This window comes from Notamacropus eugenii, chromosome 3, assembly GCF_028372415.1.
Source record: "Notamacropus eugenii isolate mMacEug1 chromosome 3, mMacEug1.pri_v2, whole genome shotgun sequence".
In the NCBI taxonomy this organism is placed as follows: Eukaryota; Metazoa; Chordata; class Mammalia; order Diprotodontia; family Macropodidae; genus Notamacropus; species Notamacropus eugenii.
Window position 1 is genome coordinate 226770227 of NC_092874.1, and position 26587 is coordinate 226796813.

The 26587-nt window shown below is 41.7% G+C and overlaps 1 long non-coding RNA gene across 1 annotated transcript; it reads right to left on the minus strand.

Annotated features, from left to right (window-relative positions):
• Positions 1–23295: 23295 nt before the first annotated feature.
• LOC140531379 (uncharacterized) lies at positions 23296–24904 on the minus strand. The gene is made up of 2 exons (XR_011976335.1): positions 24781–24904; positions 23296–23678 (listed from the first exon to the last, which is right to left on the minus strand). It is a non-coding gene; the product is annotated as an uncharacterized lncRNA (long non-coding RNA).
• Positions 24905–26587: the final 1683 nt, after the last annotated feature.

Consider the following 26587-nt stretch of genomic DNA (forward strand, 5'->3'; position numbering starts at 1 on the left):
TGGAAGGATGAGGAATCCTAAAGTCATCAGGTTTGTCAATCAAGAGATCTCTAGTAACTTTGGAGAGAGGTCAGAAGCCAGATTGCAGAGGGTTTAGAAAACAGTGAGGGAAGAAGTGGAAGATCTGAGTATAAACAGTTTTTTCAAGGCGTTAGATGAGAAAGGGAAAAAAAAAGGGAGGGAGGAGAATAAAAGCTAGTGGGAATGGAAAGATCAAGTGAAGATCTCTTTTAAAGGATGGGAGCAGGGGCAAGTTGGGGTATGTTTGTAGTCAGTAGGAAAGAAGCCAATAGGAAGAGATTAAAAATTAGAGATGTAGTAGGGATGATGGTGGTGGGCAATCTGTTGAAGAACTTGGGAAGTGGATGGTGTTTGTGGAATTAACCTGGCGATAGAGATTATGTTCTCACATCACCAGAGGCAAGAGCGAATGCAAATTACAAGTTGTTGTTTGTCCTTCATTCTTGAAGAGGACCAGTGACATCCCAAGGTGATATCTTGACTTACAAGTGAATTGGATTTAAGTGAGGCAGAGCTGTGCAAAATCATCAGCCTCACTTTTTTCTCCAGAGTCACTCGAGTCCAGTGGCAAGACTGGTGATGGTTCCCCAAGTTAGATTGTTGCCTGAAGGATGACAATTAGATATAAAAGACTGTCATGGTGGGATATATTAGAATAGTTGTCAAAAAGAAAAATGGAATCTTTTCTCTTGGAAATATGGAAGAAGAGGCTGAAGGCATAAGTTTGTTCAGGGCTGGGCTATGGTGTCTTTACAAGATTCATTATCAGTATGAAGAAGGGGATAGTGGGGAATAATGTCAAGAATATGAAATAAGAAGAGGGAGCTTTTGGGGAATGACCTTAATTCTTTTGGTAATGTATGAGGTAAGTTCCTCAGCTGAGAGGGTGGGAGAAGGGGATGCTGTGGAAGGTTTGAGGAGAGAAGGATTGATGGAAACAGCTACTGGGGTGTGTGGACTAAAGAACCAATTAGTGAGAAGCAGTAGATTTACGTTGCTACAGTGAGGGTCTAGCTGAGATTGGCTAACTTAAATTTGTAGTGGACCCAATCAGCATGATTTCTAGTTATGTTCAGCCTCATGTAAGTAAGGGCAAAGGAAGAAGAAGATGAGAGGCATAATGCAGTGTTGGAATTTGGTAAGGCGTGATTGATAGATAATAGGTCAAGGGGGCAGGAATTTGAGAGTAGATGACAGGCTAGAGTTGAACTGGTTATGTACTAAGAAGTGTAGCTGGTGTATGGGTAATGGCCTGAGAAAATATTCAGTTATGGAGGGTGGGTGGTAATGATAAGGATAAAGACCAGGCTTAGGGGTTGTAAGACATAGAAAAAGGGAATGATAAGAGATCAAATAAAGGACTTTCAGCATTCATGAATATGAAAGTGGGACTCTTATGGTGATGGCAAAATCAAGGGTATGGCCATCCCTGTAGCTCAAGTACAGTGTAGGGAAACTAGGAACTGAAGGGACTGAAGAAATGAAAAATTAAAGTATTTAAGAGAACACCAGTATACGTTGAAGTCCCCTAATAGAAGACCTGGAGTTGGGGTAGAGAGGGAAGACTATAAACCAGACACTAAACTCTTTGAGGAAGGAGAGATAATGTCTTTGAGGTTGGTAGATAATGTCCCCCAGGATCTGGGTTGAGTATACATTTAGGCAGCATGAATCTCAAAGGAGGAGAAGTTGCTAAGTGATGGTGATAGAGAAAGAGCTTGGAAGTGGCATTGGGGAACAAGGAATACTTCAGTTTCCCCACCATGACCAGTGAGTGAGTTAGGGGATATAAAAGAAAGTGTAGACAGTACTGGAAAAAAACCTAACATCATCTGGAAAGAGCTATAGGTCAGTGAATGTTACAAGATGGAAGCAGTGGGAGAGGGAGAGTTAAAGATGAAAAGATGTTTGTTCCTTGTAGAACAGGCATTCCAGTGGGCATGGTGGAAGGGACAAGCAGATCACTAGTGGGATATTGTCAGATCAGGGTTCAGAATCATAAGCACATCTAGAGTGGGATATTGTCAGATTAGAATCACTAGGATGGTGATACCATTGAAGAATGAGGTCAGGCAGAGCAGTAATGGATAGGTAGAAATTTGTTGAGGGAGGTAAGTGATTAGATGGTTCAAGGTCATCCCTCAAGAACCTTGTGACAGGTGGTTGTTGTATCCTTTGAGGTCCCAGAAAGCCACAAGCAGGAGATTTGGTTCAGAGAAGTCTAAGAGTCTTAGACTCAGGAGAGTAGTGAGTGTCAGGAGTGAAAAAAGGAACTGGTGCTGTTGTTGATTGAAGGGCAGGAAGCCCAGGGAGATAAACTACTAATTAGATTCTATCTATGACACAAACATTATCTTGATATCACTTACATATGACTTTGGGCAAGTCCCAGCTTCTCTTGACACAGCTTTATCTGTAAGATAAAGAAATTGAACTATGTGACATTGGAGGTCTTTCCCAGCCCTAGATCTTATAAGCTCATGAATAGGAAGGAATCAGGTAGGGATTTCGCCATTTTTATGTGCCATGGCTTGTGCCTGAATTGGGTTATTTTTTCAGATTATCTGGAAACCTGCTGCATCTTTATGTCTGAGTCGCTACCCATCAAAAATGTATAGAGGGTGTTAGGCTGTTTCCTGAAGTTTGTGCTCATGACATGAACTGATGTCAGAAGTAGACTGAACTCAGGTCTTCCTGACTCTTGGTTTAGTCCTCTGTTACTATTCTATGCTGCCTTTGACCAGAAAATGTAGCAGATCAATCATATAATAACAGAGAAGAGTAACCTGTGTACTCTACTGGCACCAATGCAATGTCCAGACATTTAGAGGATGGCCCCCACTTGTTAGGTGGACCTCTTTTGGGGGAATATATGGGAGAGCAGAACAAAAGTCTCAGAGGATAAGAAGGTGTACATAGGTTGTAACATGTACCATTGGAAGAAGTATTAACTTCAATGAGGTCATTCAGTCAATAAGCATTTATCAAGCACCATATATACATATATAAGTGTGTGTATATATGTATATATATTATATTAATAATTAACTAATAATATAATATATAATATAAAATATGTAACATATTTAAGTATACAATGATATATTTATCAAGTACCATATATGCCAGGCACTGTGCTAAGCACTAGGGACACACAAATGGTGGTAAAAGGCAGTTGTTATCCTCAAGGAACTCATACAGTCTAATAGGGGTGTGCTTGAGACATCTTGAACCTACCAGACAGATTGTTAAATTTTCAATGTGATCATTTACATCTCAGAAATCAACAAATGCTGCAAAATCAGAGCTTGATTTATTGTTTTATTGATTATCTAGACTTAAAGTGATGGAGTAAATGTTAATAAGGGAGATTAAGCTTAAAAGTGTGTCATCTATACCATTTTTCCCCTTAGAGAATCAGTTGTTAAATATTTCCCAGAACAACCAGCCCACATCCACATTAGTATTGAAGTGAATGTTGAGAATCTTGATATAGATACAGGTCTCGGTCTCATACCTGTATCAGATCTGTCTTCTTGTATGATGCTTGCTTCCTAGTTTTGGAGACATTGTGGTCAGTTGTGTCGAATGGAATTTTCTTCTGTAACATGGCCTCAATTTTCTTTAAGATCTGGAGCAGAGACATGCTTTTAGTATTGTAATGGATGGATTCTTCTGGAAATGGATTGGGGGGAGAGAGCTGTCTTCCCTTCAATGCTCTGTGTTATTTGGCCACAGAATCTAGGGAGCAAATGGCTTGGTGCATTAGAGAATTTGAAGGATTTTCCCTCCTTTAACTGCCTTCAGTAAACAACATAGTCTACCGTCCTGGTCTTTCATCTCACTCCTAGGACTGCTCTTGGCGGCAGATGGTTCTGGTGTGCTCTGGAAGTAGCTAGAGTCCTCTAGATAGCTACTAAAGTCTGAAAATGTCAAGTCTGGAGATTGTAGGCCATGGGGGCTTCTTCTTCATTCCCTTCCCTCATGGGGCACACACCTTTTAAAGTGGTTTTCACCTCTCATCTCCTAACAACTCCTCCTCTGACTCTCCCTAGAACTTGGTACATCTTCCTGTTTTCTGTAGGGCAGCTAGGGGATGCAGTGGATAGTGTACCAGGCCTGGAGTCAAGAAAACTCCTCTTCTTGAATTCAAATCCTGCCTCAGACACTTTACTAGCTATGTGACCCTGGGCACTTAGCACTATTTGCCTCAGTTTCTCATCTGTAAAATGAGCTGGAGAAGGAAAAGATAAAGCACTCCAGTATCTTTCCCAAGAAAACCCCCAGCTGAAGAAAAACTGTTTTCTGACTCGCATTATACTTATTCATATGCATTATATTTATGTTCACGTTTGTTATATGCTGACATAATTTGTCTGTGTAGTTTTGATTTCCCTCTTCCACTAGATTATAAACACTTTGAAGGTAGGGGCTGTTTTTGCATCCTCTGCATGTTGCTTTGTATGTATAGAGTAGGCTTCAATAAATGTTTGTTGAATTAGAGAATGAGTTTTCACTTCCTCCCTGGATTTCTTGAATTTATAAATATATTAATCTGTGGAAATGGAGTTTGTGTTATCCCACATCTCTGGAAGTAAGAGGTAGTAGGTTATAATTGTAGAACGAGGTATGTCAGCTAAGGAAGGCAGAAGGGACAATCAAAGTTGAGATGCATTGGAGTAATTGACAAGAAGAGAGACGGAATCTTCTTACTTGGAAATAGGGAAGGAGAGGATGAAGGAATATTTGTTCAAGGCTGAGTTATGGTCATAGAGATAGGGGAATGAATGAGATAAAACTCAGATTTGATTATTCCAAGTCTATTATAATCTGTTTGGGAGGAAACAAAGACCATGGCAGGACAGGACCTGAAACCTAGGGATCAAGTCAAGGGAGAATTGGTAACTCCTGACAGACCCCAGAACCCTCAATGTCTTCCCCCTCTCCATCTAATACTCCCCCTCTTAATTCCTGCCAATTGTTGTCTTTCCCCTGTGACTTTAGCCCCTGTATATTCCACCCCACCTCCCACCAATGCCTCCCAGAGTCTCTGCCTTTCCTAGTTCAGGCTCCTGATTTGGCATTCTGTGTCAGTCCTACAGGCATGACAGTTATAGTGTGTACAATTATTATAACCACACAAATGGGTGCCAAACCTGTGGTTTCTTTCCAGGCATTTGTACTTTACTGACATTTTGGCTGTTAATCGAAGACAAGGGAATTCCATCTTTCTCTCTAGCCCTACAACTCCCAATCTACTCTTACCATGACCACAGGTGTGTGTGTGTGTGTGTGTGTGTGTGTGTGTGTGTGTGTGTGTGTGTAACAGAGATGGTGAGAATCTTAATTGTGAAACATTGAAGCTACCTTGTTAGGTAGTGAGTTTTATGCCACTTGGAGGCATTTAAACACAGGCTAAATGATTAGTTCAGAAGGATGTTATGGAGGGGTTCACATTTTGACTGAATGACTTCTGAGGTACCTTCTAATTCTAGCACTCTTTGATTACATTGCTACTGTGCTCTCCCACCCCTCCCCCAAGGAGATGGAGAATGCCATCTTTGCTGTTCCATACTTTTCCAACAATAATGTAGAGGCATTAAGCCTCTACCTCCCCTGAGTCTACAGGGAAAAGGAAGAGGAGATAAAAACTAGAAAAGGAGGTGAGGCAATGTAATCTTTGGATGGATAGCGATCCCAAGACCTAGAGGCATAGGGTTGACTATGTTTGTCCCAGATAGTAAATAAATGGGTCATGGAACCTAAGACTCTGATTGCTTGATTGATTCACCCCTGCCTAGATGCTGAGAGGACCCAGGAAACCAGGTCTCCAGTCTTTGTAACCCTTTACCCCTCCTTTCTCTCTGCTAATTCCCATCCCAAGACTGTCATGGTGAAAATTGATTTCTCCTCCTCCTTTCTTGGAGGGGACAACCCCATAATTCTCCACCTTGCCTGCCCCTTTCCCCGATGCGAGTGTGCATTTTCCAACATTTATAAACGGTGGTTAGGCGGCCGTTCTCTCCAGATTATTTATTGTTGAGGAAATCTATAACTCTTTGGGCTTCTCGTTTTGATGTAGAAGCTTTCATCCCCATTGCCTGGGGGAAGAGAGTTTATAAGAGGTGCTCTTTGCCTCTCAGAAAAAGGTTTCCAGGGTTCCCTTTGGGGCCCTTTCTCTCCCTGCCCCTGATCATCTCTGATATCTCTGACAATGCTTCCTGAAGCATGTGGGGCTAGGGACTGAATTCATCAATCCAAGCTCTCGAGGAGTGTGGTTGTCTAATTTGCACTGTACTGGCTTTCCTTCCCAAGGTCTCATCTTTGCTATTCTCATTTTTTCCTCCCGTTTTTTTTCTTTCCCATGACATGGTGCCCCCGCTCTCTCTTAAGCATTACATATTCTCCCTCAACACAGAGTCGGCTCTTGAGTATTCAAGATAATGGGGGTGACAGGGGCAAAGATAATTTAGAACAGAGAAGATAAATGTTACTTTTGATTGGTTTTGAAATACATATCTTTTTTCTACTACCTACTTTATATTTTTCTTAAGCTTGATAGTAAACTTAATTTTTCTCTCCTACTTGTAATAGGGGATGTCCAAAAGTATGATTTGGGGTTTAGGGAAAAAATCCTCCTGGAACTGGGAAAAAAGCCACTTTTAGATAAAAAGGAAGTAACAAAGCCTGTTTGTTCTTGGATTCTGAAAGACAATTGTGCAATTGAGGCCCTGGTCTTCTTGTATCTACCTTTTACCTTTCAAAATATAATACTTTAAAAAATCATATCTTACCTAATTTTCATTCAATTCTTGATGTTATTGTGTGTCTTCCCTGTAGCAGAAGGGATGAGAGTTAGACATGAAAAAGGAATATTTTATGGGAAGGGTTCAGGATGTAAAAACAAGGGAGTTATTAGTGTTTTCATTTTAGAAAAACAAAATGTTTGGAAGCAGATACCTCTTTGAGGGCTAGTATATTCTACTTCATGGAGGTAGAGGAATGGACAGAGTGACCTTGTGAACCATAGAGGAGCGTGGGTGGGATTGGCTGGGAGAAGGAGACAGCCCTCAATTGAGTGGGTGGACTGGATTTGACATAGCTTCTTCTTGGCTGGTTGGAATGGAACTTGTGTTGTAGAGTTTGGAATGAGCTCAGAGACAGAGAGATGAGGGAAGGAGGGACCTGGGGGCATTGTGGAATCCATACAAGCCATCTTCATGTTTCCGGGCTCCCTCTGTCTTTCTTTAGCACCTCCCCAGAGCCAAGCACCTCCTCTGGGAGAAAATGTTTCTTAATTAAACTGAGATTCACAGACTAGGAGCCTCATTAGGAAATGTCCTCAGGAGACGCTCCTGAAATGGATGATGTGCTTGTTCTTGCCTTCCTGCTACTGGCTGGCTGGCTAGCTCTTTCCCCCCTTCCTTCCAAAGAATTTCCTACTTCTAGGAAAACTGAGAGCTATCACTCTATCCAACAGTCTGTTCCCACTGTCATGAGCAACCATATGCATACAGATCCCTGTCCTGAGAACTGGGGTAGTTTTTCCAGAAGGAGGAGACACAGTTCCTGACCTCAGGGAGCTCCTACTCTGATAGGGCAGCTAGGTGGCAAAGTGCAGAGAGCCAGGAACTCCAGAGTTTTGGAGTCAGGAAGCCTTTTATCTTCTTGGGTTCAGATTGAGCCTCAGATACTTACTAGCAATGTGACTCTGGGCAAGTCGTTTAACCCTGTTTGCTTCAGGTTCCCCATCTGTTGGATAAGTGGGAGAAGGAAATGGTAAACCACTCCAGTATCTGTGCCAAGAAAATTCTAAATGGGATCCCGAAGAGTTGAACATTGACTGAAATGACCGATGAACAAGAACTCTGATAGGGTATCCTCTACATCAACACCTAACCTGGGGATTTATTATTAAGAAATATTTTGATAATTACACTTCAGTATAATTGGTTTTCTTTGTAGTGCTGTATATTTTATATTGCCCATTTAAAGATATTTGGATATCATAAATGTATAAATCAAGGGGTTCATGGCACCCTCTCCTAGATGACCACATATACCCTTCTCCCACAGTAGACAGGAATGGGGTACTGTAATATATATGGGGTGTAATAGATATACAAATAAAATAAAGATATAAGTTGGTAGACTCCAGCAGACCAAAAGGTTAAGAACCCCTGTTCTACAGGAAAACTTCCCTTATCCCCACCAGCGGCCAGTGCTCATCCCCCCTCCAAATGTCCTTCATCCTTTTTGTGTGTATGAGAGGCAGCATGGTGTAGTGGATAGCGAGTGTTAGTGCCAGGAAGACACATACTGGCTGGATGACCCTAGGCTACTCCTAGCCTCTCAGTGCTTTAAGACTATAAAATTGCAGAGAAGGTACCATCCTGGATTGAGAGAGGTAGTGGACTCATTTGAGACTGCTTATTAAGTGCTTGGCTGATTGATTGTTGGATTGGGGACACAGCCAACCTGTGAAGAGAGATACTTTGAGGATATTAGGGCTGAAAGAGTGAAAAGATCTAGGAGGGTTAAGTCAGGTAAGGGCTTCCTCTGGAGTGGGGGAAAGAAGGAGGGGAGGGACAGGGAAGAGTGAGCAGAACATTCTATAGAAGGGCAGTGATTTATGTGAATTCTTAGGGGTAGGAGAGGCTATGGCAGGAAACAAGAAACAACTGTAGTGAAAAACCAGACATGAAAGTAGGACTGGGATTGGCACAGGAGAGTCTGAGGAGTTTTGTTGACCTTAAAGACTACTGGAAACAGGTCAATTCAGCAAGCATTTTTAAAGCGCTTATTTATTATGTGCCAGACACTGTGCTAAGCCCTGTTTTTTGAGCAGTGAAACGATGTGATAAAAATCGTATCTGAGGAGGATGGATTTTCTTGCTGTCATAGAATGGATTGGAGTTTGTTTCCTCCTATCCCCAACCCACTCAGGTTTCCTAACATGTCTGCATTATAAAATAGGTCCCTCCCTGACTTCTCTACTATTTGGACTCTGTCACCAATGACCCTGACATCTTTAAGACTTTGAGGTAGGTCTGACTGTGGCAGAAGGTGGGGTATGGAGGTATCACCCCTTGTTTCAAAGTGGGGAGAAATCGAGGTCCTGAAAGGTTGAGGAATCTGCGTAAGTATGACCCACCTGGTTGATTCCAACCTTCTTGTAGAAAAATAGGAAATTGGCCCAAGTTCTCCATAAGGAGAGTTTCCTGGGTAATTTGTCAGGGCCCCTGACATCCATAGTGCTTGGGATAATTTGAGCCTTCACATGGCAAATTAGATCTTCAGGCACAGTGGTGGTGTAGACAAAACCAGAGAGGATTGGAAGTCAGAAGACTTGTTTTTGAATTCTAACCCTGTCACTTGCTGTCTGACTTTGACAAGTTAACCTTTCTGGACCTCAGTTTACTCATCCAAGGAAAGTGTAGGGGAAATTAGATGATCTCTGAGATCCCTTTTGTTTCTTTGATTCTATAAGACATCTCAAGTGTCTCCAAAGACATCCATTAGATTGAGATCTCCTTGAGGTTAGGGACTATCTTTTGTTACTTTTTTAATATCCCCAGAGCTTACTAGAGTGCCTAGAACATAGTGGGCACTTAGTAAAGGATTTTTGACTGACTCAAGTAAATGGGAAAAAAAGTGCTGGGAAATTGCTCATATGGATGGGGGTGAAAGCTGAAGGAGAATTTCTAATTCCTGGTTTTTCTCCTTCTGGATCCTCTTACTGGCCAGTAGTCACTGGTTATATGCATCCTACCTTGGCAAGAGATTGAGTCTCTAATTGCAACCAGTTGATCAAAAAGCATTTATTAAGTACCTCTTATATGCCAGTCACTGGATATACAAAGTTGAAGATAGAAACCACTTCTATGCTGATGTCTCTCTCTCCAGACATTGTCACCGGGACTAGGCTGGGTAGAGAATGGAAGCTGTTGAGGCTCTGAAGCTTCAGAGGTAGTGGGAGGGTACCCCATTCCTGGAGAAGGGTATATGTAGTCATCTAGGAGAGGATACCATGAACCCCATATTTTGAATTCCTTTTCTTCTCCATCTTGTCCAATAAAAACATACCTATTCCTTTTATCTTAGATGCTCAGGGATTTTAGATTTGTCATGCCTAGAGGTATTTGTTAATGATAATAACTATTATTATAACAACAGCTAATATTTATATAGCATTTTAAAGTTTGCAAAGCACTTTACAATAATTATTTCTGTAATTCCTACTACCATGACATAGATTATGAAGACTATGAGCAGTGTGGTATGGTGGGCATAGATCCAGTCTTGGAACCAGAAGGACCTGAGTTCAGGTACTATGCCTGTACTGTGTTACATACTGACTGTGTGACCTTGGGCCACTCAGTTAATCATTCCATGCTCTAGGTGATTCTTTGAGACTGTAAGGTGCAGAAGAGGTGCAACTTGCATTGGTAGAGGGAAATTCCTCATTCAGGGAGTTCTGTACAAATCAATGAAATCACAAGTCCAGGCCTTACGTCTATTGTGTATCTGCACTAAGGCTCAGTTAAAAAGTATCTTAAAAAGGCCAAAGTCTGCTACTATATCCCGGGCCATCTCCAGTGTGCAGATCTATATCTTACCTCTGGGTCCAGAGGGCTCCACAGGAGAAAGTGAGGCTGGTGACTTTGCACAGCCCTCCTTTACTTAAATCCAATTCACTTGCAAGTCATGACATCACCTTCCTGATGTCATGGTCCTCTTCGAGAACAAAGGACAAGCAACAGCAAAAACTAACAATTTGCAGCCTATAAGATGAAGCAGGTATCAGCAGAGATGTCCAGACTCAGGATTGAGACAGTAGAGGACATGCTATGAAGAGATGTTATGAAATTTGCTCTCTTGTAAAGACAAGTCGAATCACCCTGGTCACTTGGGGTGGTTAGAGGTTCATAACATGAGGCCCAGATCTGTAGACAGATTCCTGGGAAGTGGTGAACTTGGGTAGGAAAAAAAATTACACCTTTATTTCAGTATAGTTGGGTTTCTTTTGTAATCTCATCTATTTTATGTATTTTAAAATCTTACTGTGAGAAGGGGTCCATTGTAAAAAAAAGTTTAAAACTTTGCTCAAAAGTTTAAAGTTTAAGCTAGATGTTCTAAAATTGTATGTGTTGGTGTGCGGTGTGTGTGTGTGTGTGTGTGTGTGCGCATGTGCCTGTGTCTGTGCTGCCTTTGGCAGTCTGGGGAAACTTAGGGACTCCTTCTAATAAGGTCAGACTTTTTCCTTTGTTTTTAAATAAAATTAATAATTGAAGGAAATGACAAATATCAGTCAGAAGTTAGTGAAGGTAAAGATATATTTTTTTTCTCATCAGAGTTCAAGAAAGCCCTATCTATTGACCCCAGGTTAAGAACCCTCGGTTTATAGACTGTCTTGGTCAGAGGCAGAAGGCTGGGGGTGATGGCTGTGAAGAAGATTTGGGGATTCACTAAGCTAAGTATTAAGGTGGCTTGGTTTCCTACACCTGGAGGAGTTTGTAGTTCTAAACCAGCCAGTTACTGACTATCTATAGCATGCGGTTTATTTGTGGTAGTTTTTGAAAAAAAATCCCTGTTGATTTTCCCTTGCTTTTGTGGCTTACATCTGGACCATCTATTTCTGTCTTTTTCATGGAGTCCAATATTACTTTGATATTTGTCTGAATTAAATTGATTTAGAAAGAGTTCAGTCATGTCAGGTTCTTCACGACCCTGTAGACCTTACAATCCATGGTGTTTTTGGCAAAGATACTAGAGTGGTTTGCCATTACCTTCTTCAGTGGATTAAGGCAGAGGTTAAATGACTTGCCCAGGGTCACACAGCTAAGTAAGTGTCTGAGGCTAGATTTGAACTCAGGTCTTCCTGACTCCAGATCCATTGATCTATCCACCGAACCATCTAGTTACCTCTAAGGAAGATTGGTCTGCTGGAAAAGTATTACATCCCAAAGTCACATAGAAAGAAATGTATATTTTCTCTTTTTTTGGACAATGAATTAAGTTGGTGATGAACATACATGCTCCATGCTGAGGGTAAACAGAGATTTGTACTGAACAAATGGCAAAGGTTACTGCTTCAATAGAGGTTTTTGTTTTTTTGAGGGAGGGAGTTGACTTGGTTATCTTGGGGTCTTTTCTCTGATTGGTAATGAAGACATCATGCCTTTAATCTTAAGTTCCCAACTCCCTTCCAAGTCCTCTGTCAATACTTCCTGAAATTCTTCCACCACAAAGCTTGAGGCGGAGACAAAAGATAAAGGTGTGGAATCTGTCCTGAAAATACCACTTGACTTTTCATTCCTCTTCCTTCATTCTGGAGGCAGGTTACAGGGCTGTTCATCTGAGTTCCCTCACTCCTCCCCAAAGCCCCTTTGAGTGATGGGAGGGAATCTAGGGAGAAAGGGAGCAACATGCTGGGCTTGTTTGTTAAGAAAATGAATCTGGCTCATCCAAACAATGGTTTGCGTGAGTTAAAAATAACTCCTTGTGAAAAATTAATAGGGAGTTATAAGTGAGTGTTTTAATACATGCTTGCAGAGCAGGACAGATTCTCCAGGCGGCTGGTGGCTGGCATCACAGATGGCAGAGGGTGTTTATAGAACACTATGGGCCAAACAGACTAGAGTAGGCTACAAATAGAAGCTTGTGCCGTCTCCCAAAGCCATGGGGAGACAGTAGAAGGAATCTCATTTAGGAAAAGGAGATTAAGTCTCTGCCTGATGGCTAGTCCCCCCTCCCCATAATAAGTGTTCATTTGATGGGTTGATTTTTCTATCCCCCAACTTTCCTGACTTTTTAATATATAATTATTCCCTCCCCCCGCCCCCCCACTGGTTGCTTGGTGTGGGTGGGGTTTGTTGACTGTCAAAATAGCCCCAAGTCCCCATTTCTTTCCCTCAGAAAGTCCTCCCTTTCTTTGTGCCTTTTTTCTTTCCCTAGTGATTTGGACAATAGACAGACTGTGTCTAGTGCTCATGAAGTCTCTGCCCTTCTCCTGACCAGTATCCTTTAGCTAAAGATCTCTTTTCTATCTCCACTCTAACACCAATCTCTTTTCCCCCCAGCATCCACACTCCTGCTTCGATAGGTCTTCAGGTCTTACTTCAGCTGGAAAAGATGGTTGGGTCCCCCTTTTCCATCACCAAGAAACCCGTACTTGTGCCTCTGATGAGAAGAGGAGCCCATAGCATGGGGGCATGTGCTTTCAGGTGTCTGCCTCTTGAAACTGAGATTTTTGGGATAGGACTCAGGTTGGGGAGTGGGAGGGGCTCCAACATTTATGTTTTAAATCCAAATGATTTTTAAAAAATGGTTCTGTAATTGGCAACGAGGCCCTCTAGGCCGTGAATTAATGTGTCATAACTCACGCCCAAGCACTGCGCAAACACCCCGTGTGTGAATTATTGCACAATAAATTCATGCCCTGTTGTGTCTTACAGCTTAATTAGTACATGAAGCTACACGAGTTAGCCGAACCCAAATGGGATTGTATCATGTGATGCGTAAAAAGTCAGGATGCCTAGAGGTATTCAGACCTTTGGTGGGGGGGGAGGAGGGAGAGGACATCGGGAAGGAGTTGGTTTTCCTATGACGTGGTCTGGCGTCAATACTTGTGTTCCTTGGTCTCAGGCAGGTAACTTTATAAGTTTTGGTTGGCATGGGATTTCTGAGTTTGGTTTGATAGCTGACTTCTGATCTCAAAGCACTTTGTCTTTAGTGTTTCTATTCAGGCATATCTGTGTTCATAGATACTCGACTCCCTCTTTCTCCATCTCTTGACCAGTCTGCTCACTCTAAAAAAACTCTGGACTGACTGGTGAGAGACCTGGATTTTAGGTCCAGTTCTTATGGGACCAGTAAGTCTTTGAACTGTCCTGGAATTCTGTTGCCTCATTTCTAAAATGTGGAATTGGAGAAGGCTATTTCTTAGATCTTAGAAATTCTTAGATCTCTTAGAATTCTAAGATTCTAGGATTTCCTGTGATTCCTTCCTCCTCCCCCTGAATCAGACTTAGTGCCACTACGTGGATAAACTCATGTCCAGCTCATGCTTTCTCATCTCCCATCTCCAAGCTTTTGGTCATCTTCCCGTAGCAGATACCCTCTCTCTCCTCTCTGCCCAGAATTGTCCTACACTCCTTTTCCAATTCTGTTTTCCTTTTCCTTCCTCTAGCAAACCTTTCTTGGAGGACTCCAGCCTGCCCTACTTGACCAAGTTCTTTCTCATCCCCTCAGCAGTGATCCTTAGAGTTCTTGACCAGCTGTGCTTAGCTTTGGAAAAGCTTTACAAATATGATCTCATTTGATCCTCTTGACAACCCTGCAAGGGAAGTATTGGAGAAGATGCTATGATCATCTCCATTTTACAGATGAAGAAACTGAGGCAGATGGAAATTAATTGACTTGTCCAGGGTCAATTTAATTTAAATTTAACATAGACACCTTGAGGAGAGGTGATGTTTTATTTTAACAATAAACATGGAGGTTTTTTTTTATAGTCAACAAATGATAAAAAAGAGCAGAGCTCTAGCTGTGCTGGTAAGCAGGAGCCTGTCTGGGCCTTGTTTATATTTATGCCATATACGTTTTACGTTTATGTAGTTGTCTTTCCCCTTAGAATGCAAGCTCCTCTTGAGGAAAGGTTGTTTCATTCTCTGTGTGTCATCATTTGCATGTTGTTTCCCCCATTAGAATGTGATCTCCTCAAGGTTAGGGATTGTTTTTGCCATTTTGTGTACCTTCAACAATTCATAAAGTATCTGCAAATAGCAGGCGTTTAATTAATGCATGTTAACTGACTCGATTGACTGAGGATTCTGAGCTGGGGAGGTATGGGATCAAATTTATGCTTTTAGGAACAAATAAATGAGAAGTTGGGAATGAAGGGGATGGGGTCATTCAGGAAAGCTCAAGGGGAGACTTACCGTATAATTGTCCACATAGGATTAATGGAGGTCTGAATTATGTATGCTGTGAGAGTGTATCTGAAGGGTTTGGGATTGGCACTATAGTGGGAATGGCTTAGTCTGGGAGAATTGGAGTTGTGGGGGTGGGGGTGGGTGGATGGGAGGATTGTGGTACTTGGCTCACCTTTGTGCTTCCCACACCCGTCACTATGCCAGGACATGGCACCGGGCCTACTTTGGGAAAGGTGCCTACTGTGCCCACGCTGGAGCCTGTTTAGTCCCCAGGGACTCCCTGGGGCAGGAATAGCGCAGGTCAGGGCTTCTGACAAAACTGCTCCCCTGCCTCCCCATCCTCTCCCACATCATATGGATGGTTTGACAGTAGAAAAGGTCATCCATTTCCCTCCTCTTACCTCAAGGCTATACCACCTTTTGCTAAATGGATGACAACTGGATGATGCTAATTAAGGAAGCTGGAGACAAGGAGAAATGAGAGAAGTGGGCAAAGGTTAGGGCATCTTTTTTGATCATTTGTTGACTATAAAAAACCCCAACATTTATTTAATCTGTTAAAACATTACCTAAAAGTTTCTCCCCTGATGAGGCACCCATATTAAAATCATATAAGTTTCTTTTAAAGGTATAACAACAGAGATAATCTCATCCGATGACCCTTTGATATGAATATCAAGCAAGGAATAAAACAAGGAGACACATATTTGGCAAATGTTTTGGGGCATTTTCTTTGTGTGCCTTTGAGGAAAGGCCAGTTACCCCCTCACCCAGATAAGGAGACTGGCATAGGGTATATATTCCTCCTCTCTTCTAAGGTCTTCCCATGATCCCTAATGGATCATGGGGGTGGAGGGAAGGGAAGAATTATGTGACCAAAGTGGGGCAGGGACTAAGATGGCATGGCTTGGAGAAAGGAAATGCAGTGGTAGCATTTAATTGCCATCCATATGTTTCTGAAAGGTTTGTGTTCCTCTTTTCTCTGAAGACAGAATACCAGGAGATAAGTTGACGTTTTAGCAAAGGAAGAAAGGAAACAAGCATTTATTAAGTGCCTACTATGTGCCAATCAGTGTGCTAAGCACTTTATACAAATATTTTCTCATTTAATCTTCACAACCACCCTGGGAAGTAGGTGCTGCTATGATCCTTATGTTGCGGTTGAGTAAATTGAAGGAGACAGAGATTTGACCAAAGGAATTGAAGTTGGACATAAAAAAAGAATTCTTCAATGTTCTGACGACTGATTGAGGGAGTCAAAAGACTAGGGAGTCCCTTTTTGGAATATTCTCTTTGGAATAAGATTCTGTTGAGGGAATGGGAACTGATGCGATACAACACTCATCACCTGTCGCCTGGACTATTGTATTGGTCTCCAGATTAGTTTATGATTTTCCACTCTTTGTTCTTTCAATCCATCCAGACAAAATAATCTTCCTAAAGTATGGTCTAACCATGCCATTCTTCTGCTCAAGATAGGATGACTCCCTGTTGCTTCTAGGATGAACTATAACTTTCACCTTTTAGAGCCCTTCATTGTGGCTCCCGTCTATCTTTCCATCATGATTTCATATTATTCCCATTTATACATTTTTTGTTCCAGCTGAACAGGTCTACTTGCTCTTTTCTGAACTTGACATCCCAAATCGGGCCATCTGTATTTGCAAAAGCTGTCCCGACATTAGTGGAATGCACCCCCTTCCTTACCTCTTCCTACAATCCTTGGCTTCCTTCACTACTCAGCACAGGTGTTGGCTCCTCTGGATGGCCTTCTCTGATCCCCCAGATATTTATGTTCTCCTCAATTACCTCCTATTTGGTTATCTGTTTACCTACAGCATCTCCCAGTAGAATGTAAATTCCTTCAGGGCAGAGACTGTTTTTCCATCTTTATTTTCACATCACTAATGTCTCTCACCAGTACCTTGTACTTGTAGGTGTTTAATTAATACTTGTTGAATTGAAGGATCTCCTTTTAATCCAAAGATTCACTGACCCATTCTCTAAAGGATACTGATGATCTAGGCCTGCTGAGCGCTGAAGGATTTGTCAAGCTGATAAACAAGGCTGGGTAAAGCAGAAGGTTATATTTTGAGGCCTACAAGGAGCTTTTGTATTATCTGTATTGGTTGTTGCCATTGAGTTGTTTTTGTCTTGTCCGACTCTTTATGACCCAGTTTGGGGTTTTCTTGGCAAAGATACTGGAGTGGTTTTCCATTTTCTTCTCCAGCTCATTTTACAGATGAGCAGCTGAGACAAATAGAGTTAACTAACTTGCCCAAGTTCAGACAGCTAGTAAGCATATGAAATCAGATTTGAACATAGAAAGATGAGTCTTCCTTATTCCAAGCCCAGTGCTCTATCCATTGTGCCGCTTAGCTGCCTATTTTCTGAATAGATTTCTGTTATTAGGTTCCACTCTCATTGTTTTTTTTTTTAAATGTATATGATTGGAGTCCCCTCTAAATCACACTCTCTTTTTTAAAAAAATTGATTTTTGACATTCATTTAAAAACATTTTTGAGTTCTAGTCTCTTTTTCTCCCACTCCACTCATTAAGAAAGCAAGTGATATGATAGCAATTATACATGTGAAGTGCTGAAAAATATATTTTCATATTAGCCATGTTGCAAAAGAACTTGATAAAAAGCAAGAAACATAAGAAAATTTTTAAAAATGCTTTAATTTGCACTCTGAGTTCAACAGACTTCATTCTGGAAGTGGATAGCATTTTTCATCATGAGTCTGTTGGAATTATCGTATTAATTAGAGTAGCTAAGTCTTTCAGGGTTGATTTTTGTTATAATATCACTATTGCTGTAGATCACACAATCTCAAGGGACTTGGTCTGAGTCATAATTTTTTGTATCCCTTGTGCCTTGCACTGTACTGTACCCATACTAGATCCACAATAATATTAATAGCTAGCATTTAAGTGATACTTTAAAGTTTGCAAAACGGTGTACAAATTTTATCTCATTTTATCCTTATCACAACTGTGGGAAGTGTGTGTGTGTGTGTGTGTGTGTGTGTGTGTGTGTGTGTGTGTGTGTGTGTGTGTGTGTAGGCAGAGAATAAGTGTTTGTATAGCTTTATGTGTTAGGCACTGTGCTAAGACTTTTACAAATGCTGTCTCCTGTGATCCTCACAACAACCCTGCAAGGTTGAAGTAGGAATTAGGTGTTATAATTATTTCTGTTTCACAGATGAGGAAACTGAGGCAGATTGAGATTAATTGACTTACCCAGAGTCATATGGGCTATTAAGTGGATGAGATTGGATTTGAATTCAGGTCTTCCTAACTTTAGGACCAGTATTCTATCCACTGTACCACCTACCTGCAACAGATGTTCAATGAGTGTTATGATAATTAGAACAGAGCTATAGAATAATTGAAAAATTGTTTTTACTTTGTTTTTAGAATGTAAAGAATTACTCAGAAAGAGGCACACACATTTGTTCATTCACCTCCAATGTGCCTGACCCTACTATCGTTGGCTTGGGACTCTGCTAGACCTCTGTGGAAGAAGGTGAGGATAATTCACAAGGTAACAGAATTGATAGGTTGTATATATATATATACATATATATATATATACTTGGAAGTGTGCACTCCTCACCAATGGATTTGAATGGAAATATGCAGTGGAGGGTGGGGGAATAATGATGGGGAACATATGTGATAGTCTGGGCTATATCTAACTGTTCCAAACCAGAATGAGTTAAATCCTCTCCAGGGAATTGCCTCCCTCCCCCTTCCTTCGCCACCCCCCGCCATGGCTGATGTGTTATTTTCCTGCCACCTCTCAGGGGAACCCCAATGAGTTTTCTTTCTGAGAAGTTTATGACTGAGGAGCTGAGCTGCTCTGGGGCCCCTGTAAATCTGCTGTAATCAGGGTAGGTTTGCAGGAAAACAGAAAAAGCAGCCACGATGCACCCCTTAGTTCTCTGCCTTGGACTTTCAGTCAACCATTTTTCTACACCATCCTGGATTCCTGTTCCACCTGTCCCAACAGAAAGAATCTGGAGTGGTTATGTTCCTCCTCCCTTTGTCTCCAGGTAGGATCCTCCCCCACATCAGGAAGAGAACAAAAATAAGATGATTCTAATGAAGAAATCTAGGACTGATGAGTGAAAAGGGAAAACACTCAACCAATGTCTCTTTCATATGAGAAAATTTATACTGAAGGTACTGAAATTATCGGCAAATAGAAGAACTTTCTGATGGAGAAAATGGTCAAGGGCAATTTAATGTTCTAATCTTCTTCCCCTGGAACAGCTTTAAGATGAACTTGGTCTGGGATGTCCCTGAAGGCAGGGGGCTGGATAAAATGACCTTACAATTATTGGGATGTTCAGGGATGAATTAAGAAGCAGGCTCAGCTTCCACATGCCCCTCCTCCATTTCCCATTGCCTGTAGTTGGGAGATTTTTTTTTATGAGGGATTTTTATGACAAACTTTACTTTACATTTGACATTTAACAGCATCTCCCGTGCAGGGCAGAAGGAAATATAGATATTTATGGACACATGGTGGCAGGAGATTGAGGAAAACTGATTCTGGAGAGGGAAAGAGCTCCGGTGTCTACTCCCCTCTAAGCAAATTATCTGACTTAATTTGGATAGCATGTGCATCTGTCTGACTTCTCTGTGTAAGACTTAAGGCAGTCGTTTGTTGGCAGGAGATTGAGGAAAACTGATTCTGGAGAGAGGAGCTTCAGTGTCTGCTCCCCTGTAAGCAAATTATTTGAATTAATTTGGATAGCACGCACATCTGTCTGACTTTTCTGTATAAGAAGACTTAAGATATTCATTTGTTCATAGAGAACTTGTGACTGATCAGAGGTATACAGATTGAGAATGGAGCAAGGGACCTGCCCCATATCCACCCCCAGCATCCCTTTAAATGAAGTCTAATAGTGAGGGAAAAGGATGACAAAAGCCCAGAATGGGGAATCAGGACTCTTAGGTTCTGCCTTCCCTATTCAACGTGTTTGGTTCTTCCTTCAACTCTTTTCTGAGGGAGAGCTCAGCCATGCCCTCTTTTCTCCCACCCGATCTCTACCCCAGCTTTTTAAACCGTGATCAGAAAGCTAGGAGAGTCCTAAAGCCAGGGCGTCCTTCGTTCATGTTAATTCCTCTGTTTGAAATTCCCCTTTCTCCAACATTTCTGTCTATTGTACAGAAATACTGTACTTTCAGATACTCTGATTTATCATCTGGAGACTATTGTAACAGCAATAGATTATTGTAATGTACTTTCCCAATAGACCCTACTCATAATCAATCAAGAAACATTTATGAGGTTCTTACTGTGTGCCAGGCATTGTGCTCAGCTTTGGGAATATGAAGAAAAGCAAAAACCAGTCTAGTTGGGGAGACATTGTGCTACAGCCATGTACCTACAAAATATGTCCAGTATAAGTGGGAGGTAACTCCAGAGGGAAGTCACAGAGGGAAGTGTGGCCATGTGAAGGGAAAGGCCTCTTGAAGAAGGTGGGACTTAAATTGAATCTTGGAGTTAGGAGGTGGGGAAGAGAAGGGAGAGCATTCTAGGTATGGGGGACAGCCAATGAAAAAGTACAGAGTCAGGAGATGGCAATAATGAAATTCTAAGAATAGTAATAAATAATAAAATCATAATAATACCAATCAAATCTTCATCTCCTTATGAAGGGGTGTTTTGGTTTCCCCAAGTTTGACATTCCTCTGTGCTTCTTACTGCTTTGGGGGAGGAAGGCTGTCCCGGGATAGACCCTCCCTCCCTCCCCCAACTCCCTAGCTCAGGAGCCAGACAGCAAAACAGGTGGTGGGAACTTTGATGTCCGCCGGTACTTGGAGAAAGATCAAGGAAGAGGTTTCCTCAAAACTGCCACAGGGTATGAGAAGCTGGGGAAGAGAGGGAAAGAACTGATTACAGTGACAGCCGCTGGCCTTCTCTCTACACTTTTCTCTCCCCCCCACCCCCACGCCTAGACACTTGGTCTCAGGGGTCTTTGCCTGGATATTGAGTTATAATACTATGAATGACCATAGGTACTACTTTAGCTTTCCCTGCTGTAAGGATGGCAGATAGTGAGAAAGGGTGTCTTGTGGTGTTTCAACACCTAATGCGTGGTTGTTGCATGAGTGAATAGCCCCTGAGACCACCCAGAAAGGCACAATGGGTAACACCTGGTTGGCTCCTCTCTCCTACTGTTCACCACCAACACCAGCTTCTTCCTAATGGAAGGTCAAGAAAAGGGGGTAAAGATAGCCTTGAGATTGGTGCTTATAGATTTGTCTTTCATACTTCCCACTGAGATGTCATTCTTGGTCCAGCCCCCTCATCTCTAGTCCAAGACTAACGATAGCAACTCCTCTCTCAAAGTCTGAGTTCCCCTTGGTCTCATAGTATTGTGTGTCTTACCTGATTGTTGGAAAGTCCTATCTTAGATCTAATCTGAAATGATCTTGCTTCTTGCTCTAGTCCCCGTGGGGTGAGCTTTCTTGGTCGTCAGACTGTGGTTTATAGGCTGGGGGAAGGGGAAGGAGGAGGGAGGTGCATATTGCTTCATTTGGGGGGAACAATGAATGCATGGGGGAGTGTAGTTTCCTTTGCAAATCCAAACAGAATGGAGATCTGCTTGAATTGCAGTTGAAAGGATGGATGGTCACTCTCAGGAAAGATTCCAGATGGTTGGGGGGGCAGAAAACCAAGGTAGGGAGTGAAAGTAGGGGTTATCATCTCATTTATAAGCTGGTTGTATGACTAGGTTTATAGCTCTTCCTATGTTATACCTCCTGTGCATTAAAACAAACAAAACAAAATGGAGACTTTGAAAGATATCTTTTCTATACTCATCACCAGTCAGTCAGCCAATAAACATTTATTATGCACCTACTGTATGCCAGGTACTGTGCTAAGTGCCAGCGATACAAAAAATACAGTTTTTCAGAGTGTGATGACTATAGGTCTCCATCTCCACTAGGGATAGAAACAGAATTTAGGATAGAATAGGAGGACCTCGGTAGAGACTTTTTGATGTAAACTTCTACCAAGATGTAACGTCCATTCCTGCTGCTCTAGCCCCAATTCTGACATTTTACTTCTAGCTCTTAATGGGAAGTTCTACTTGGGCTAGAGACATAAGGTTGGGGTGGAGGCTTTACATTAAGGAAAGATTTCCACTCAGTAGGAATGGGTGAGGCAGAGGAGTAGCTGAGATAATGCCTAAATATGAAATACCTGGGATTATGGAAGAATGAAGGGAGGGAGACTTTATGGGCTGGACACTACTCTACTTCCATCCCTTACCTGTAAGTGCTACTTGGAGTCTAACTCCCCAGTGATGAAAACATCCCTGGCTTTCTTCAAGGGCGGGATGAGGCATGCAGTGCAGGGCAGGTTGAGACAAATACTGGCACCAGAGTAGACAGTAGAGTATGTGTTTGGTGGGGGATTGGGAGGCCTTGCAGACTTTTTCCAAAGAGCTGAATTCAAGAGATGGTAGGTAGAGTACGGGGAAAGCACTGATGTTAAAATAAAAATGAAGAGAAGGGATCCAGGTATCTTCCCTGTAATGTAATCAAGGTTGTGGTTTCTAGTGTCAGCTTTGCTCTGATTTCCCGCTTCTGCTTCTTCTTCTATGTAATAGAAAAATATTTATTAAATGCTTCTAATATCTTATGTGAGAGGTGGTGTTGCATAATGCATACAGTAATGACCTCATAGCCAGAAAGACCTAGGTTCAATACACACTGGCTGTGTGATCCTAGGCAAGTCATTTGACCTCTTAGTGCTTTAAACAACTCTTTAGGAGTATAGGTGATAGAGGAGACAACTGGCTTTGGTAAAATGAGCTTATTCTTCAAGGGAGTTTTCTGGATACCATTGAAATCACAAGTGTAAGTTCCCATTCCTATTTGCTAAGTGCTGTGTTTGCGCCAAGTACATGGGGAAGACAAATAGGAAAGTGAGATAGGGACTAAAGTTGCCAGAGTTCACATTCTAGTTCAGAGAGATAACACATAAAGAATAATCCATCTCCAGGGTTAGTGGAAAGATCATTGAGGGGAATCAATGGAGTCATCCATTGGGAGGGCTAAGGGGTCTTTTGTCTACAGTGTTGGGAAGGGGAAATTTGGACAAGCAGAGTTTTGGTAGGGGCACTGTGAGAATGAGGCAGTTTGAGATTAGGTTGAAGGATCTCTTGATTTTCACAGGTGGGGCTTATTGGAGTTGGTGACCAAGGGCATAGGTTAAACATTTTCTCCTGTTAATGGTATGCCTAAGAATGGCTTAGAGTCAGGGGTGTATTGGTAAATGTTTAACAATAAACTTTCCAGAAAAAGAAAAAGTAGGCACACACTTTTAAGTTTAATTTGCATTATTAACATTTTCTTTATCACTTTTTTACAGTCTAGAAATCAACAAAACAATAAATCAAGCCCTGATTAATAGTTTGATGATTTCCGAGGTATAAATGCTCTCATTGAAAATTTAATAATCAGCTTGGGGCCAGTATGAGCTGGCTCGTGCATGCACACCCCTTCTTAAAGATCCCATTACCAGGAGCTAAGGAGTCTAGATCCAGCACAGAATCATTCTCATTCCAATATGTGTAAAATTTAAGAATGATGAACTGGAATGGCTTCAGCAGGAGATTCTGGTTGAGTCTCAGTCTGTCTTCTCTCTTTTTCATTCCTCATTTTGCTGCTAGTTACTTCTCTCTGTCACCCTGGGAGAATTAAAATTATAGTTAAAATGTATATTATCTAATTTTATTCTCACAACACTCTTAGGAGGTAGGTGCTATTATTAGCCCCATTTTTTTTTTTTAACAGTTGTGTTATGAAATGGAGGCTAAGGAAGTCAAATGACTTGCTTAGTGATGCAAATTTGAACTCAGGTCTTTCTGACTCCAGGTCCACTATGTTAAGCATTGTGCCACCTGGCTTCATTTTAACTTACTGCAAATTTATTTTAATATTTGTCTACATTCAACAGAATTAACAAGGAAAATTTGTTGGAAAATATCATTCAGTTCACTGCAGTCATGGGACTGTGGCATGGCGAATCCAAAATTGTAGGCAGAATGAAAGGAAGGCTCCCAGAATTTTGGGTGCCCTCCCTGTGATGTATTTGTGGAGAAGAGTCCCTCAGAATAGACAGGCAAAGATGAGTTGTAGTCTGCACCCTTCAGGGAGTACCTACAATGTGCTCATCGATCTGTCGGGGGTATTAGAGATAATAAAAACATAATTATGTAGGATTATAGGCCAAGAGCTAAAAGGGACTTCAGAAGTGGTTTGGCCAGATCCCTCATTTTTACATATGAAGAGACTGAGGCCTAGAGAGGTTTGTTCCAAGTCTCATGGATAAAACAAAGATTCAAACCTAGGTCCTCTCACTTCAAATCCAGTCCTCTTTCCACAGCAGGGAGACACTTCCCATTTGAAGATAGGTGGTGATGGTGTATGTGTGTGTGTGTGTGTGTGTGTGTGTGTGTGTGTGTGTGTGTGTATTCTGTTGTGTGCCCCAAATTCTAGGAATTCTAATATTACAGATTAAATACTGTAAGTATGCTGTGAATGTATGACTTCTCCAGAGGAAATGAGAAGCTGTTTATTTCCATTTTCTACCTGAGCCTCCATTTTCTCCTGCATTCCCTTCTGCTTTAGGGACAGACAATACCTTTCAGACTAAGCAGAGAGATTCTGCTTCTCTAAAAACGGCTGTCTGGCTGGCTCAAACCAAAAAAGGCAGAGAAAAAGCCATGAAGGTCTGATCAGATCTTCTGACCCAAGCATGAAAGGTTTGTGGGTACTGAAATCACTGACCTTCCACCTGAGGAGCTAAGGAAAGAAGACTGCAGCTGGTGAAGGTGACAGCATCAAGGTGCTTTATAGACCTGAGAGGACTTATTGAGAGGAGGATGGGGAAGAGGGATAGGAGAGAATGAGGAGGTGGCTAGGGATGCTCCTTGGCACCGGCTCCTTAGCAACGGTTACCTAGCAACCCTCCCCCCCAACCTTCCTCCTTGGTCTCCTGCAAGGAGCTAGAGAGCTTGGAGTGAATGACAATTTGGAGAAACAGCCACAGCCAGAAGATCTAAGAGGCTCTAAAGAAGATGGATAAGAAAATCGATGCATAATAAAAACCACAGGCAAAGCCACCTTGACGGAGGGCGGGTGGCTTTCTTCTCCCACCCTTTTCAGTCTCTCTGAACTGAAGAACTTCATCCCCAGCCTAGCATTCTTTCCTGTTCCCTGTTTTACCCCTTGGAGATTCAGAGGGGCATTTGCTGGGATTTCAGGGGGAATATAAAGAGACAAAGGCAAAGCAATAGGTGTAAAATAGAGGAGCTTGGGAGAAGGGATACATTTCAGCAGTACTGTGTATGAGGGAATGGGGTCAGAAAGAGGAACTTAAGGACAATGGAGAATGGTAAGATATTGGAACAGGTTTCACATCCTCTCCTCTGGGGGGTTTTAAATAGAGGCAGCCTTTTGAAGATAATCAATTGAGATAAGGTATTGCTTGCAAGGAGGAAGGTTCATTGGATGAGCTTTTTAAAAAAATTTAATTTTTAATTTATGGAATAAAAAAGCACTTCCATAACATAGTATAATAAAAAATAATTGTACATGAAATTGCAAATCTTACAACTTTCTATTCCTTTTAAATATATAATAAAATGATCATGAAAATTTCTTTTCTCCCCCCCTTTTAAAAATAATCTTCTGAGGTCCCTTTATGACTTAGTGATTAGTACTCCCTTCTAACATCTTCTCATCCTGAAAGTAAAGATGGATCATTTCATTCTATTCGGCTGTCTCTGTGGCTGCTTCTGTGATAAAATACCAGCTGATAGGGCCTATCCCCCAGGGCCAGCTAATGGGGAACAGTGTGGTTCCCCTGCACTGATGGCTTTTATCTTCAATCAGGAGGGGTACAGGTGACTGACCTACCCACACTAGGTTCAGTTAAATCAGACAGATGGATCTCTGCTCCTGGGGAGGCATGAGGCCAGGTGATGGCTCATAGGATCCTAGACCCCAAGTATGCAGGGCCCTCAGAAACCATCTAGTCCAGCAGATTAGATGTCTGTGGTGCAAGCTTGGGGAAACAAAGTGCATCCTATATCCTCACCCCCACCAGCCAGGCTGGGTATGCCACAAGACCCTTTGACATACGGACACCTCAGAATAATATTTTTTAAATTCATAAAATAAAATATATAGATTACAAAGAAAACCAATTATATTGAAATACAGTTCTTAAAATATTTTAAAAAACCCACCACTACCAAGTTCACAGACTCCAGATTTAGATTTCCTGATGTAGTTCAACCCCTTCATTTTGCAGATGAGGAAACGGAGGCTCAAAGAAATGAAATGACTTACTCAGGGTCACACAGGGAACAAGTGTCAGAGATGGGATTTGAACTCAAGTCCTCCTACTCCAGAGCTGGATTGAAACATTCTCAACCATCTGTTTTCATCTATCTGTTCTTTTACTTGTTTGCCTATGTTGTAATATCAGTCTTAGATTGTAATCTCTGTGCTCTAAAGCTGGGATTCTTTCCCTTTTTTTGTACCATGGACCCCCTTAACAGTTTGGTGAAACCAAAGGGCCTCTTCTCAG